The sequence below is a fragment of the Mchenga conophoros genome, linkage group LG2 (genome assembly GCF_057382185.1).
Source record: "Mchenga conophoros isolate Kocher_MC1m ecotype Shallow Benthic linkage group LG2, M_conophoros_male_GT1.1, whole genome shotgun sequence".
Taxonomy (NCBI): Eukaryota; Metazoa; Chordata; class Actinopteri; order Cichliformes; family Cichlidae; genus Mchenga; species Mchenga conophoros.
In genome coordinates this window covers 23,397,420-23,411,443 of record NC_140527.1, presented here as the reverse complement: position 1 = coordinate 23,411,443, position 14,024 = coordinate 23,397,420, and the positions used below count along the sequence as shown (strand labels likewise).

Genomic DNA, 14,024 nt, shown 5'->3' with positions numbered 1-14,024 from the left:
ATTAGAAGACTGCGTTGCAATCTCCTTATTGGTCTGAAATTCCATTAAATATATTGCTCGAGCTCCCAGGTTAAGCTTGATTTAAATTTGCATACATTTTCATACATTTAGAAGAAATAAAAGAAGGCTGCAGCCACCAGAAAGTCATTAAAGAGCGCCGAGTATAGCCGAGCTACACGCTGCTGGTGGAAGACAGAGGAGGAGGCCGGAGCAAGGTGAGCTGAGCGCGGGCTATAGAACTTCGGACAGGGATGTGCTGGAGGGTGGACGGGGCCTCGATAACCGTGGTGGGGTGGGGGTGACAGACGGGCAGTTAGCTGTGAGGATGGCAGGATGTTTGCGCTCTTAACTCTTACATGGTGCAGTAGATTCGCCTGTGGATGGAAGGATAATTAATCAGATACGTTTTGTCGTGTCTTTATTCTCATTCTGCTGCGGCCTTACGTGTAAATTCCCTATGTGTCTGCGTCTGTGGAAGTTGGGTGAAAGTGGCTGAATATTTGATGTGAATGGCAGTGTTGTTCCAGTGGCCTAGTTTGCTGAATTGGGTTGCTTCGTTTGGAGCTGTTATGGGACTGGAGGTGGGGGGGAGAGAATTAAATGCAAAATATAAAGTTATTGCGCAGCGTTAGTAGCGGCTCCCGCAGTTTCATACGTGTCATATTAAATGACACGCACCGTGAAGTGATTTTGGAGGATGGGGGTCTCCATTTCAAAAGAAATAAAAAGGATATTCCTGGGAAAAAAACAATTAATTAATTATATGTAATACGAAAAATTGAACAAAATGTAAGATTTTAAATTCAGATTTACTCGAACTAAATTTGAATATAAAAAACATTTTTTTTCTCTTTCTTTTTCATTTTCGGGTCTTTACAAAGATGAAGTCTGCGGGTTTTTTTGTGGTGCATAAAGCAGACAGGAGAGGGACTTTGAGAGGGGGCTGTATTGCTCTCGATAGTCTAAGTTTCTAAGTGTAACAGATGCTTCTCTAGAAACTGCTCCTTGTGCCGATTCCTTTTATTCGCGTCAACATTTTTCTGCCGTCGAGCGCGTTTCCATAGCGAGGCGAATAAAAGGCAAATCCCCGCTCCGCGCCTCCAATAAAGAGCCCATTCACAGATAACCCGAGCCAGCCCTGCTACACTTACACCACGCACTAACACTGCAGACTCTATCTTAAACCAGTGCGCACTAGTGCTAAATAACTCCAACTAACTGACTTATCATTTCTTCATTTTATTTTTATTTTATGTGTGTGTCTTTGTGTGTTAGTGTTGCTTCGTGGAGCGTTTGTTCAGCGGCTTGTTTGTGTTTGCCTGGCGGCTGTAAGCGAGTCTTAACCAGTGATTATCTTCTGACTCGGGCTGTTTACTGTATAAGCAGAGAAGGAAATAAATAGATTTGTTTCACGACTTCATTTAGGCAGACTAAAATAAAATTATAAGGTAAACAAGAAAACAAAAATGGATTCAGTTTTCAGGAAAAAGGAAAAGAAAAGCAGTGTCCCTCCTTCCTCGCGTGGCACGCGTGGGACTGTAAATAAATGCTTCTATTTACACTAAAAAAAAAGAAACAGATTCACTCAAAACCGAATGCGAGTAGAGTGTCATATCCACCGTCATGTTTATTAAGGTCTCTAATAAACCGCGTATTGATTGCAAGTTTGAAACATGCACTGGCGAGCGCAACATTTGTGTTCAGCACTGCTGATTAATATCTCATGTGAGGTCACTTTAATTATATATATGCCGCAGAACAGAGCAGAGAGAGACAACATGACAGGTTTCCTTTGGAGAGTCTGAGTCTTGGCTCTATGATGTTTCTAACTTTAAAGGCATTGTTACATTTTTTTCCTCTTATAATAATTGACAAGTGCTTCAGTTTTATTGTTATAGTTTGGAAGCTTTTCCCCAAAAAAATATTATTTAAAAAAAATGACAGTGGAGTTGCGTTTCATATGCAAGGTTAGAACTGCAGCTGACAGTCGTGAAGTATTTTATATTGTTTTATTTTGTTTTATTTTTTTATTTTTTTTGCCTCGATCTTGGCCGTTCAGGTCACAACATTAATGCTGTAGCTTTTCTATAAATCAGACTCAGTCTGCTGTGGAGACAGCTCTGGGCCTCGGGGCGGGACCTGCCACTTGGTGTCGTGACCTTTGCAAACTTTCCCCACGAAGCTTAAATCTCTGCTCCTCGGTGTTAGAAGCGTGCATGACATAAACGTTATTTCCCGGCTTGTTTCCTATCAAAATAAGAAGGGGGATGAAAACACTTTTATTAATTTGTATTTATGAGGTTCTTGTAGTTTATTTTTCATAAGCACATTTTTTATCATCATCATTATTATTATTATTATTATTATTATTATTATTATTATTATTATTATTATTGTTGTTGTTGTTGTTGTAGTTTCTTTGGTTTGGCTTCTTTTAAAGGAATCTCGATCCATCCATGTCACCTCTGAGTCTAAACTTGTGCTTGTGCTCTCATCCCTGACACCCGCCGCGCACACTTTACAAGCTCCCAGACAGTAAAATCGATATCCCCATTAACCCGTGACGTCGCTAATAAAGGATAGTGACACCGGAGGGGAGTGTGTGTTTGTGAGGGGGGGGGGGGGGGGGGGGGGGGGGGTGCGTCTTTTACAGAAACACACCCGAAACTAAAATGTCTTTTAAAAATTATTTATCATTTTTTTAAAGCGCTGGTTTTGACACGGAGCTGTCAGTCACAGACTCCATTGTTACCTCTGTGTTTGTGTCCAGCAGAGGTTTTAAACACACACACACACACACACACACACACACACACACACACACACACACACACACACACACACACACATCGGACACGCCAGTGAGTGAGTGTAGCCGACGTGGAGCTAAAACTCATCCCCATGAGAGCACGCCGGTGTAAATGTACATTCATAATGCATGAGGCCCGGTGCGTTTGTTTGGTCTGCACTGTTCAAGAGGCAGTTTGTCTCACTGTGTGTGTGTGAGAGAGAGAGTCAGACATCTGCGCATCATGGCATAGAGAAGGTCTTCAACAGGTTTAGAATGAAGACTTTTGTGGAAACAAATCTATGTGAAGGTTATCCCATTTTCAGATTTTCCACCGGAAACGTCCATTATGTTATTTATGGGGCGGGGGGGGGGGGGGGGGGGGGGGGTAGATAACGGGGGTAGATAACGTCTAACATGGGCACTGGTGATCAGAGCTTTAGCACTGCAGCAACACAAAATGTGTCATTCATTAAGAACAAATTTTTATAAAATGTTACTTTTATTTTGAAAATTTCCCCCCTCAAACAGAGATTAACAAGACCTTTCCTGCTTCCTGTGACCTCTAACATTTATTTAATCTGTGAAGGAAAAGTGCAGTGAACAGATTTGGGGAGGGAGATCTTAGATTAAATTTAAAAAGCAGTGGAAAATTTCATGCAGATAGGTTCAATGAATCTATTTAGCAGTCTCAGGCTATGGGGATCAGGTTAATAGTTATTTTGTCTGTTTTTCTTGTTGTTATTATTATTATTTATATTGTTTTCCCCACATAAACAGATGTCCTAAAAATACAAAATGAAAAAGAATCAATACACAATTAATCAAGCATCATGACTATATCATTTTTAAAGTAATAAGTAAAGTAAAATACAGAAATATGCAATCAAAATAATGTTTAAATTGCAAAGTCCCTCTAAAATGAAGTCATTTAATTTTCCTGGAGGATTCAGAAGGACACAGAGTCCAGCAAAGACTTTGAATAAATGTCTAAGATGTGGATATTAGTATTCCAACTATGATGCGAATCCCAGCGTAAAATTGTTTTTGGGTTTGTAGTTAATTAGAAAATGAATTCAGTCAAAACAACACACACAGGCCCGGGGTCAGGGAGTCTTTCAGCTCCCCGAAACGTCTTCAGTCTTTACACGCAGAGAACAAACACTCTCTGCAAAAGCAACTGTTGGAATATTATTATTATTGTTATTATTATTATTTTTTCTCTATCTGCAAGGATTTGAAACGCCCGAAAAAAATAGAAACTGTTTGTCCCTCTTGCCTTCTGTCAAACAAAGGTAATGTTTGTCAAAGAGATTATTCACTGCTCTGTGTGTGTGTCTGTGTGTGTGTGTGTTACAGGTGCTGTTTGCAGAAGAGGCTAGAATATTGTTCCTGGGTCAGTGAAGGCACCACAGCTGGTAAAAAAAAAAAAAGAGAAAAAGATCTACATAACATTAGCATATGTTAAACTTCAAACTGTTCACACAGACACACGTGAACATAAACACAGAATATCTTTAAAAGAGACCCATGAAGAAGAGTAAGAGTCTACAGAAATGTGATGTATGCTCTTCAGACCCTCTCCAGCTCCTCGTCCACATGCCCTTCTTCTGCTCCTCTTCTGCATTGAGAGCCGAGAGCTTGGGGAGGAGGAGTTGGGGGTGTTTCTGAGGCCTTTGATGGCACCAACGAGCAGGAGAAAAGGACTCCGGAGCAGAAAAGAAGGGCGAGAACTTATCCACTAAAGATCTACCTTTCCTCTTGCCAAGTTTTCCTTCAAATCACCCTCAAAAGTCAAACGCAGTCTGCGTTTAATGAATGGCCCTGCTGAATTTTATATAGAATATGAGCAAGTTCTCTGCCACAGCTAAACAACCAGCCAGCACAACATTCCTTCCCTTGTGGCCTACAAAGCCACACACACACACACACACACACACACACACACACACACACACACACACACACACACACACACACACACACACACACAGGTCCCTCTGAAGGAGCAGGCGGAGCCGGCAGTTGCACATCTGCATTTCAAACACAGACTCTCTGGGATTCATTATTAATTAGCCTGCTGAGCCCTGGAGGACTGGTGATGCTGCCATCACACACACACACACACACACACACACACACACACACACACACACACACACACACACACACACCTCATGACCTCTTTGCCCCCTCTACGTGAGCGTTGCTTTCCTCCCTCAGATCCCGTCACCTCCCCCTGATTTCCCAGCTCAGTGTAACGGTAAGGATGATGAATTACAGCGGTAGATGGTTTTATTAAGCAAAGCACAGTGTATGCTGTGTTTAAACCATCATAATCAATCCAGTTGTTTATCACAGCAGAATGCTAAATGACACACAAGCCCGGAGAGCTGTCCTGGTACTTACATCACCTCAATAAACGACGCAAAACTCCCCTCTGCCTCTGTTCACCTCGTTCTTCGCCGTTCGTCGGAAATGCAAAGTTGTGCTTTTTGGGGATTTTTTTGCTTGTCTCTAATTCGGGACTGTGTTTTCTGCATGTGCAGCTCTGCGCATTAACCTCCACCAGCGGCACACAGAGGCACATCAGAAAGACGCATACGGTGATTATGCATGAGCAACGGTGTCTCCAGGGCCTATGAGAGTGAGACAGAGAGAGAGCAAGAGAGACATCAAACACATCGAAGCAAGAACACTCTGTCGACAACACACGTCCCGAGTTGGGGGCGACGCAGTTTGCGAAAATAAACACGTTGGGGAGAAACAAACACGCTGTCTTTTTGGGTTTATAGATTTCTCTGCTATTGTGTGTCCCTGCTTTGGCCCACGGTTGAATTAGCATGCAGGAGGCCGACGCTGGAGATCGTTCAAGAGCATCAGATTGCGCAGGATGGGCTGCTGACTGCTAATATCCGAACACGGAACACGTCTTTCTTTTATTAATTGAAAGGCTTTCTCGCAGCTACTGAAAATTGAAGAAGTTGGCGCAACATGTGTGTCCATCCAGCAGTCCATCATTACAGCTCAGATACTATTACCATTGCCACAGGGGCCATAAAGTGGGCAGACTGTGATCTCCCACTCCACATCATCACCTCTCCTACTGGCTCGCCCAAGGCTATAACCTGGGCTCTGATAGGGCAAGAGGCTCTGGCAGTAATCTGAACATAATAATTGAACAGGACTCGGTGATCAGCTCCTGCATCTAAAGTCTTACATTTAGGCCTCGCAGTGGCTGAAGCTGCTGCTCGGCTGTCACCTTCTATCGCTGCTCAAACTGCACGAGAGTAAATTATACCCACATACTGCAGCATCCCTGCGAGGGTCAGTGCCTCTTGAACCAATTTGATCTGATTCAGAGCCAGCAGTGGACCTCCATGGAGCACACACACACACACACACACACACACACACACACACACACACACACACACACACACACACACACACACACACTTCCTGGATTTGTAGAGATGGCTGTGTAGCAGTGCAGCATGAGTTTGAAAGGGGAAAAGACCACTTGTGGACAACACAGCGGAGCCTTTGTTAGATGTGTAACGAAGAATGTGGGGCAATCGAAAAATCTGCACAAATGTTGTTACAAGTTCTTACTCCGAAAGGGAATTCTCGATCCCGGTTCCGAGCATTCCCCCTCGGCACCAGCGCTTTCCTTCAAAGGAATGTACATATGATTTTTGGTTTCATACCAATTCCACCTGGAGTCTCGAAGGGAAGAATAACAAATATGGGAAACATTTAATCCAGAATAATATGTTTATCCAGAGACCTGTGGACTCGGGGAGGAATGGACCCCCTCTGATGTGGTCTGCTGCCAGTGTGTGTGTGTGTGTTTGAGTTGGATGTGTAAGACCGGTGTAGAGACCCTCCACCCCCTGGGGCCAGGAACTTTGGGTGAGGAGGAAGAGAGGCCTAACACACTCTCAGATTTCGAAAGTGTGTTTGTGTGTGAGGTTTGTTAGTGTGCATGGGATACAGGATGTGACCAAGTCGGGCAGCAAGTAAGGAGCTGGACAGAACCGCAGTAAAAACCAGAAGCGGCTCAGTGATGCTGTTGATAATGAAAACATAAATTTAAACTTGCTAACCTCCCTCTGTATTTCTGCAAGTGGGGTTAAGTGTTGAGAAAATACTCAAAACTTGAAGAAAAATCCAGTTTGATTGCAGCTGTTTTGTTTTTTCGTTTGTTTTTTGGCACCATTTTTGGGGAGATTTGTGAATTTTGCAACAAAGTCACACAATGTTGGAGGGTTAGGGTTAACCCAAAGGAGACTAAACTTTTTCCTAATTCATGCTACCCTGCCCTTTAACCTATGACAATGAAGCATTGCATACTAAAATGGTGTATTTGTCATCTTCGTTACACATATGGTTGGAGAGGAATTAGCTGAAATCTTTGGCTTCTAAAAGCTATAAAAACTTCAGGTTTTAAGATATATTCATGCAGTGTGTGAGTTTGTGAAGTTATGGCATCAGTTATGGCACTGAAAAAAAGTGTGTTGTGCAGCACTCTCCGTGCCCTTTCATATTTGGTTTCTTGAAATTTTCTTTCAATGTTAACTTTGACTTTGGACGCTAACAGTGAAGGTCAAGGTCAAATGTTTTTCCAGCCTAGGTACACATGTTCCACAAGGCCTAGTTTATTGTTGTGAAGTTTGCAGGCCATCTGTAAGAAATTATGGGATTTCTAAGAAAATTAAATCATCTTGAGCTGATTTTGGTATCTACCATCAGACCAAATGATATCTTGAAAACTGTGAATGCTAAACTGCTAACAAATACACAGGCAAACAAACAGAACTGATTACATACTCTGTCCCTTCTGGGAAATAATAATAATAATAATATTTTATTCGATCCATTGAATAGAGTTACTTTGCATAATTCCCAGTTCAAAAGCAGTGACACAGTTCAGCCTCTGTCTTTAGCTATTAGCACGCTTTACTCTCTAAAGCTCCAGTCAGCCATTTTTTGAGGTTATTTAATTGAAAAAAAGAATGTTGTAATCATAAATATACATAGTTTAGTATGTCACTGCGTATTCCAACAAATTATGTTGATGTTCATGAACTTAGAATCAATCCATTAAAAAAACATAGGAGCAGTAACGGTAGCTAGCAGAGGCTAACAACAGCTAGCAGAGGATATTAGCAGCTAACAAAAACAGGAGCGCTTACTGAGAGGAAAGTTCAGGATATCCTCAATGACTCATCTCAGTATCACTGTCACCGGACACAAGTGAACTTCACAGACTTATCAACGTGTTCCTTTCACAAAGAATAAACAGACATGGACACCATCTGAGGTAAACATCGGACTGACAGCCTACCCTCACTACAAATAAATGATAGCCGGACTTGTTAAGATTATACACTTGATGTGGGCGAAGTAAGAAATCAGAATTTAGTTGACTGCAATCTGCAATTTAATCATGTCCAACAGTTTTACATGCTGTATCTTTAAACCAGCTTTCTTCTGATTGGAAACCCCCCAAAACACTTTTGCACTCTTAAGTCGCGCTCAGATAGAAAATGCTAGACGCTGTAAGCTGGCTCCTAGCACATGCAACAACTCCGGGTGTGTTTGCATGGCAGGTGAGCCTCTAAATGATCACACTGTTCCTATCCTCCTTCTCTGTAAGTGTAAAGGCCCTTCGATCAGAATCAAAATGTTTTGCACAACCAGAAACTTGTGATGATTTAGCATCTAGCTGTGACTTACAGCCAAACTCTGCTGCAGATTATTTCATGGTCATGCAGGTCATAGCTTTGACCAACAAATGATTGAATGGCAGCACAGATTTGACCATCAATCACAAGTCACATCACAACTGTGTTTCCGCCCATGATGATCCCACTGTCATAAAAAGCCACAGCAAACTCTTTGTCAACATTTACAATACACTGTGATGGCATTTGGGATATGTAACCCAACAGCCATTTTTTACCAGCTTATGAACACTGTCTTGAGTGACCTTCCATCCTGCAATTTGTACCTGGATATATCTATTGCCACTCTAGCAACTTTTGCAGCTCTTTCAACTCAAACTTGGCAAAGTGTGAGTTTGGGAAGGCTTTCGTGACAGATCTAGGTAAACAGATTGGATGTGGGCAAGTGTGTCCCTAACAGCAGTGGCGGCTGCCATCTTGGCCTACCCTATACCCACCACAAGTCACTTTGGCCGTTTCTAGGTTTAGTTGGGTATTACAAGCTTTTATGCCATCACTTCTCAGCAGTAGTCTGGAAAGACATAAAAATTCTGTATCCTATGTATCATAAAGGCTCTGGAAGTTTGCTAATCTTTCTTTTGTGCTTCCGGCCCAGTTGGATCTCTCTGGTTGATGTGGATGAGTTGGGGAAAGGTAGAAATGGTGGTTTTAAACTCACGTAGTAGGAAGAGACTGCTAGTTAATGTGAATGCTGATGAAACGTGAGAATTTGCCTTTTACAAAAACAAACCCAACATGGCATCACCTCTGCATACTATAAACATATCAGTATGCCAAAAGTACTAAATCCGACTCTTGCTCTTTCCTTGCTGACGCTTGCTGACGGCTCCTTCCCTCTGAATGAAGGTCTTATTGTGGCAATGTCAGCTGTCTCAAGGGCATCCAGAACAAAGAAGCTTTTCAGCCCTCTGCATATCCTCCACTCATCCTTTACTCTCTCACTTCTCTCTCTTTTCGCTCAGTCTCGCCCTGTTCAGTCTGACTCCCGTATCATGCAAACGTCTCATTTGTTTGCACGTTTTCGTCTTTTTCCCCCTCCTCACAGCGTTCTCCCCTCTGCGTTTTCCTGTGAGAGGGATCGTTGCTGGTGAGCACGCGTGCAGGAGCGGGTTAATGTATATAAAATTATAAAATATTAAAGGATTAATCCCTTGGCAGGTTTTGTGATTTTTAGATCCCAGATGCAGACTGGGCTTCCACTGTTGTGTTGTGTGTCTTTCGGTGCTCGCGTAAATGTCCTGCATGTATCTGTGCCTGGCAGAGTGTGGAGGCAGGAGGAGAGGGATGCACGGAGGCAGCAGCAGCTGGTGGAGATACACAGTGTCAAGAGAGCTCGCAGATACACAGAGAGAGAGGACAACAGAGGATGCCTCCTTGGCCGACTGTGTGGAAGGGGGGGACAGTGGAGCATAACAAACAGGATCCACCTTTCTGCTTGGCTAATTTTCCCCATTAAAACAGCCCAGCAGGGGCCTCAGCAGTCCACCAGCTGGAACAGAGGTTATTTTAGTGCCTGTCTTTCACCAGGGTGTGTGTGTCACTTGCATCTATTCTGGCATATGAATCTGCAGATTGGGGAAGCATAAAGATCTTCCATAGGAACAGTTTCAATACACCAATGTTAATTTCCTTCCCTGCAGTCGTGCATAAACAAATAAAATCTTCACAGTTGTCTGCTGGATGTTTTTTTCTCTCTCCCTGCTGGGTGTAGCTATAATATGTTCACTGCTGATATTGATGCACATGCTCATATTTGCCCAGTCATCTCTTTATGTGGCTAAAGTCATCAGCCCTCCTTTTCCTATGTCTCAGTCAGATCCTAAACTAATCCCCAACCCTGCTACTCTGACAAGAAAATCCTCTGTTTTAATGCATGCACACACACACGGCGTCTTCCTCTTTCACCTCCCTGCCCTCGCACCCCCCATCATTCAAACGCACACACATGCCACACACTTTCAGGTTTATCCCTCTGTGTACCTGTGCACAGCATCTCTCTATACGTTTTCGTGATTTGCACACATATTAGCATTTCTAATACCTGTTATGCTAATATCTTCACAGTGTGGTGGCATTTTTGCAAATTCATACGGTGATGAAATTTCTCCTTTTGTTCACACAAAGTAGAGTTTGGCTGCGTGCTATCATTATGGAAGAGACTGTCGGGAAATGTTATCCAAATTCTGCTACGGTCCATTGAATGTCAGCAAATATAATCACATAAGAGACATTTCAGATTTAGGGAAAATATGTGTTGTTACTGAAACAAAGCATTAGAAATGCTAAATGTGCTTGAAAAGGATCATAATGGTTCTAGATGAGCGGGACTGTGTTTTGAAAATGATCTAATAAAATTAGGAAAAACATGGTTTGTGCACGCATGCTGACAATTTTGCTTTGGATTGCATTCGTGAAATACGAAGGAGAAATACTGACTCAATTACAAAAAAATGTCTGCCAAGTTTTACTCACCAAGGCTTGGATACATTTTTTCTTCACAGTCTAGATTCCCCTCTGTCCTCTCTCTCTTCTTCTTCTTTTTTGGAGTTATTAGCCTTCATTAAATTTGCATCCATGACCCTGACTCCTACTGGCTGGGGCTATACTCCTCCAGCCAATCAAAATTCTGTTGATATGAATAACTTTGCTATGCTGTAGTGACAGTCATGGCTTCAGCTGTAAGTGAAGCTGTACAGGCTAGTAGTCTTTTAACCAGAGTTTCTAGAACTGGAAGGGAAAAACCTGTCCTCGCCGGCTTGATCTCTGAAATGACCACAAACTCTTACGAATGCATTATGTGGTGATGAGGCTCCAGCTATTCCAGAAACCAGAGAGCCTCTATTCAAAAGTGGAGGGAAGATTTGTACTGGCTTTACTGAAAGATGGCTCTCAGTAAGGAGACTTGAGTTTGCCTTCTCTTTTCAGATTTTAGGAAAGCACTTTTTTTTTTACCTTTTTCATGCTTTGGTTTGGTTTAAGCACCAGAGCCACTTGGTTGGGATTACGAAGGCATGGTCATTATGTATAAATAAATAAACACATGTAAGATCTCCAACATGTTAACAAATGTGGTGGACGTTGAATTGAGTAGGACGGATCTCCCTGAGATGAGGAGAATCTTGTTGGACAGTCAAAGTTAGTGTGAAGACATCATAGCCATTTCATATTTGGGTGAGATTGGACTTTCTGTTGCACTGCTGAGAACTGATCAGGAGTTAGAGCATTAGCTAACAAATGAAAACGTTTTCTTTTATATTCTAACCATGTAACCTGAGTTGGCTAGCTTTGTTATAGTACCACATAGAATATTCCCTAACCTTAGGCGTTAGCCTGCGTGCGCTAGTTGCTAAACATAATGAGTGTCTGTATCACAGTGGAGACAGAAATACACCATTAATTTGTGTAACAGCTGAAGAGGTTTGCAAACAAACAAACACTGAAATGACTATTTTTGTGATTTTGTATTTGATTTCTGATATAAATTTACTAAACCATACACAAGAGCCAATGCTTATATAGTAGAACAGTAAGACTTTTTCTCTGCTAAGCTAGCTACCTCTAGCAGGGCTTAAGCTATATTTGTGGTGAATCAGTATTTAGTTTACTGAATTACTGTTGCAGTTACAGTTATGTTGTTACTTGTATTACAAGGTTCTACAAACGGTGAACAAACAAAAGAAAAAAAAAAGCAAACAGACATGTTTTTTTCTTCCTGGACACTCAAGCTACAATAATTTCAGTTTGTGTACCAGAGAAAGAAAATGATGGCGCGATTTTTGAGGGGTGGTGATATGGACATTATGTTTATTTTATTTTTTTTGCAACAACAAGCATAATGGTGAAACACAAATGGCATCCAGGAAAGAAACAACTGCATTTATTGCTAACACAATTTGGCTCTGCAAGTATCTGCACTAAAACCATGCTAACACTAAGCTAGCCAAAAACCCAGAATGACGTTAAAACTGAGTGAATCCTGACCACAGCCTCACGGCCAGAATCTGAACTTTAACAAGTAACAAAGGGACTTGTTAAAGTTAAAGTTTAACAAGTCTGACTACAAGCAGTCAGACTTGTAGCCTCTGTTTCTATTTGTACATGGTTCTTATATTACATCACTTTGAAGTAGCTTTGGGCTGGTTTTCAACTTTGCTTTCTGTTGTTAGTTTTGGGTTTATTCATAAAAACTAAAAGAATGTCCTTATCAGGATTTCTGTTGGTGTGTGGAACTGTAGGGGCATTTTAATGGGGTAGTGTGAAAGTAATAGTAATAGTGTAACTTTCTTTGGTGAGCAAGTAGCGTACTGCTTTACCTTTAAGAACAGTAACAACTAATGTGTAATACATCTTTTTTTGCGTATGGACCCCACCACTGATCATTATTAGACTTTACACCTGCTCAATCCAATTGATTTATAAAGCACATTTTAATAAACACAAGTCTGACAAGGCTCCAAAACAGGTAATAATAATAAGTAGAAGGTAAGAAGACACGACTCTCTGTCTTAAAAACAAAAAATAATAAATAAAAATCCACGAGTAGCTTTAGCTTGTACATTACAAGAGCAGCTCTCATGCATTAGCTGCCTACGTGGCTGATTCTCATATAAGAGAAATGATAATTAATTATTATGATTACATTGTTATCATTGTTATATTTACTATAACAATCCATATATTGATATATAGATATAATCCATATGTCTCTCTCTCTCTCTCTCTCTCTCTCTCTATATATATATATATATATATAGAGAGAGAGAGAGAGAGAGAAAGAGATAAAGCACATTTAGGTGGCAAAACATTTTGTACATTGTTTACATAAACAAAAATAAAAATAAAATATGACTCCTTGAACATTCACAGAATTTGCAGCAAAGGGTTAATTTATGACCTCGCTGCCCTGTCTGGAGGTTTATGCCGACTCAACTCGGCCCATTTGTATTTCCAACTGTTGTTTCCTAGGCAATAAAACCTTTCACTTCTAATCTTTGTATATTACAGCATATTAACCCTCATAATAAAAAAATACTATCAAGCCTTATTTATATTTCTTTGCAATAAATTCAAACTAAATTCCTGTCCAGATGACCTTTTACTGCTTAGCAGCCTGCACCTGTAGATATATGGCTCACAAGCGATGCATAAATATAACTTCGTAGATTTTTGTGAGCAAAAGGAAGGATTTCATCTGTGGAATACCCGCTTTATATTTAACAAGTAAAAAGGGTTATCTGCATTTACCAGCCAGCAGCGCTCAGGTGCAGCAGACCCTATCATGTGTGAGAACAACATATGCACACACAAACACACACACACATACACACCATGCAGGGCAAAACTGACAAATGGCAGTGCAGCAGCTCAGTTAGGTGGTAAATGTGTGTTTAAGGAATGCAGTGTCGCTTGCACGCACAACACTTAGTGGCCGGTCAATGACATAAGATTGATTTGGTTCTCTCTCTTTTACACATGCACACACACAC

At 41.4% G+C, this 14,024-nt stretch overlaps 1 long non-coding RNA gene across 1 annotated transcript; it reads left to right on the top strand.

Annotated features, from left to right (window-relative positions):
- Positions 1-146: 146 nt before the first annotated feature.
- Positions 147-10,208, top strand: LOC146581972 (uncharacterized). Its single transcript, XR_014888705.1, has 3 exons — positions 147-215; positions 4,148-4,206; positions 9,800-10,208. It is a non-coding gene; the product is annotated as an uncharacterized LOC146581972 (long non-coding RNA).
- Positions 10,209-14,024: the final 3,816 nt, after the last annotated feature.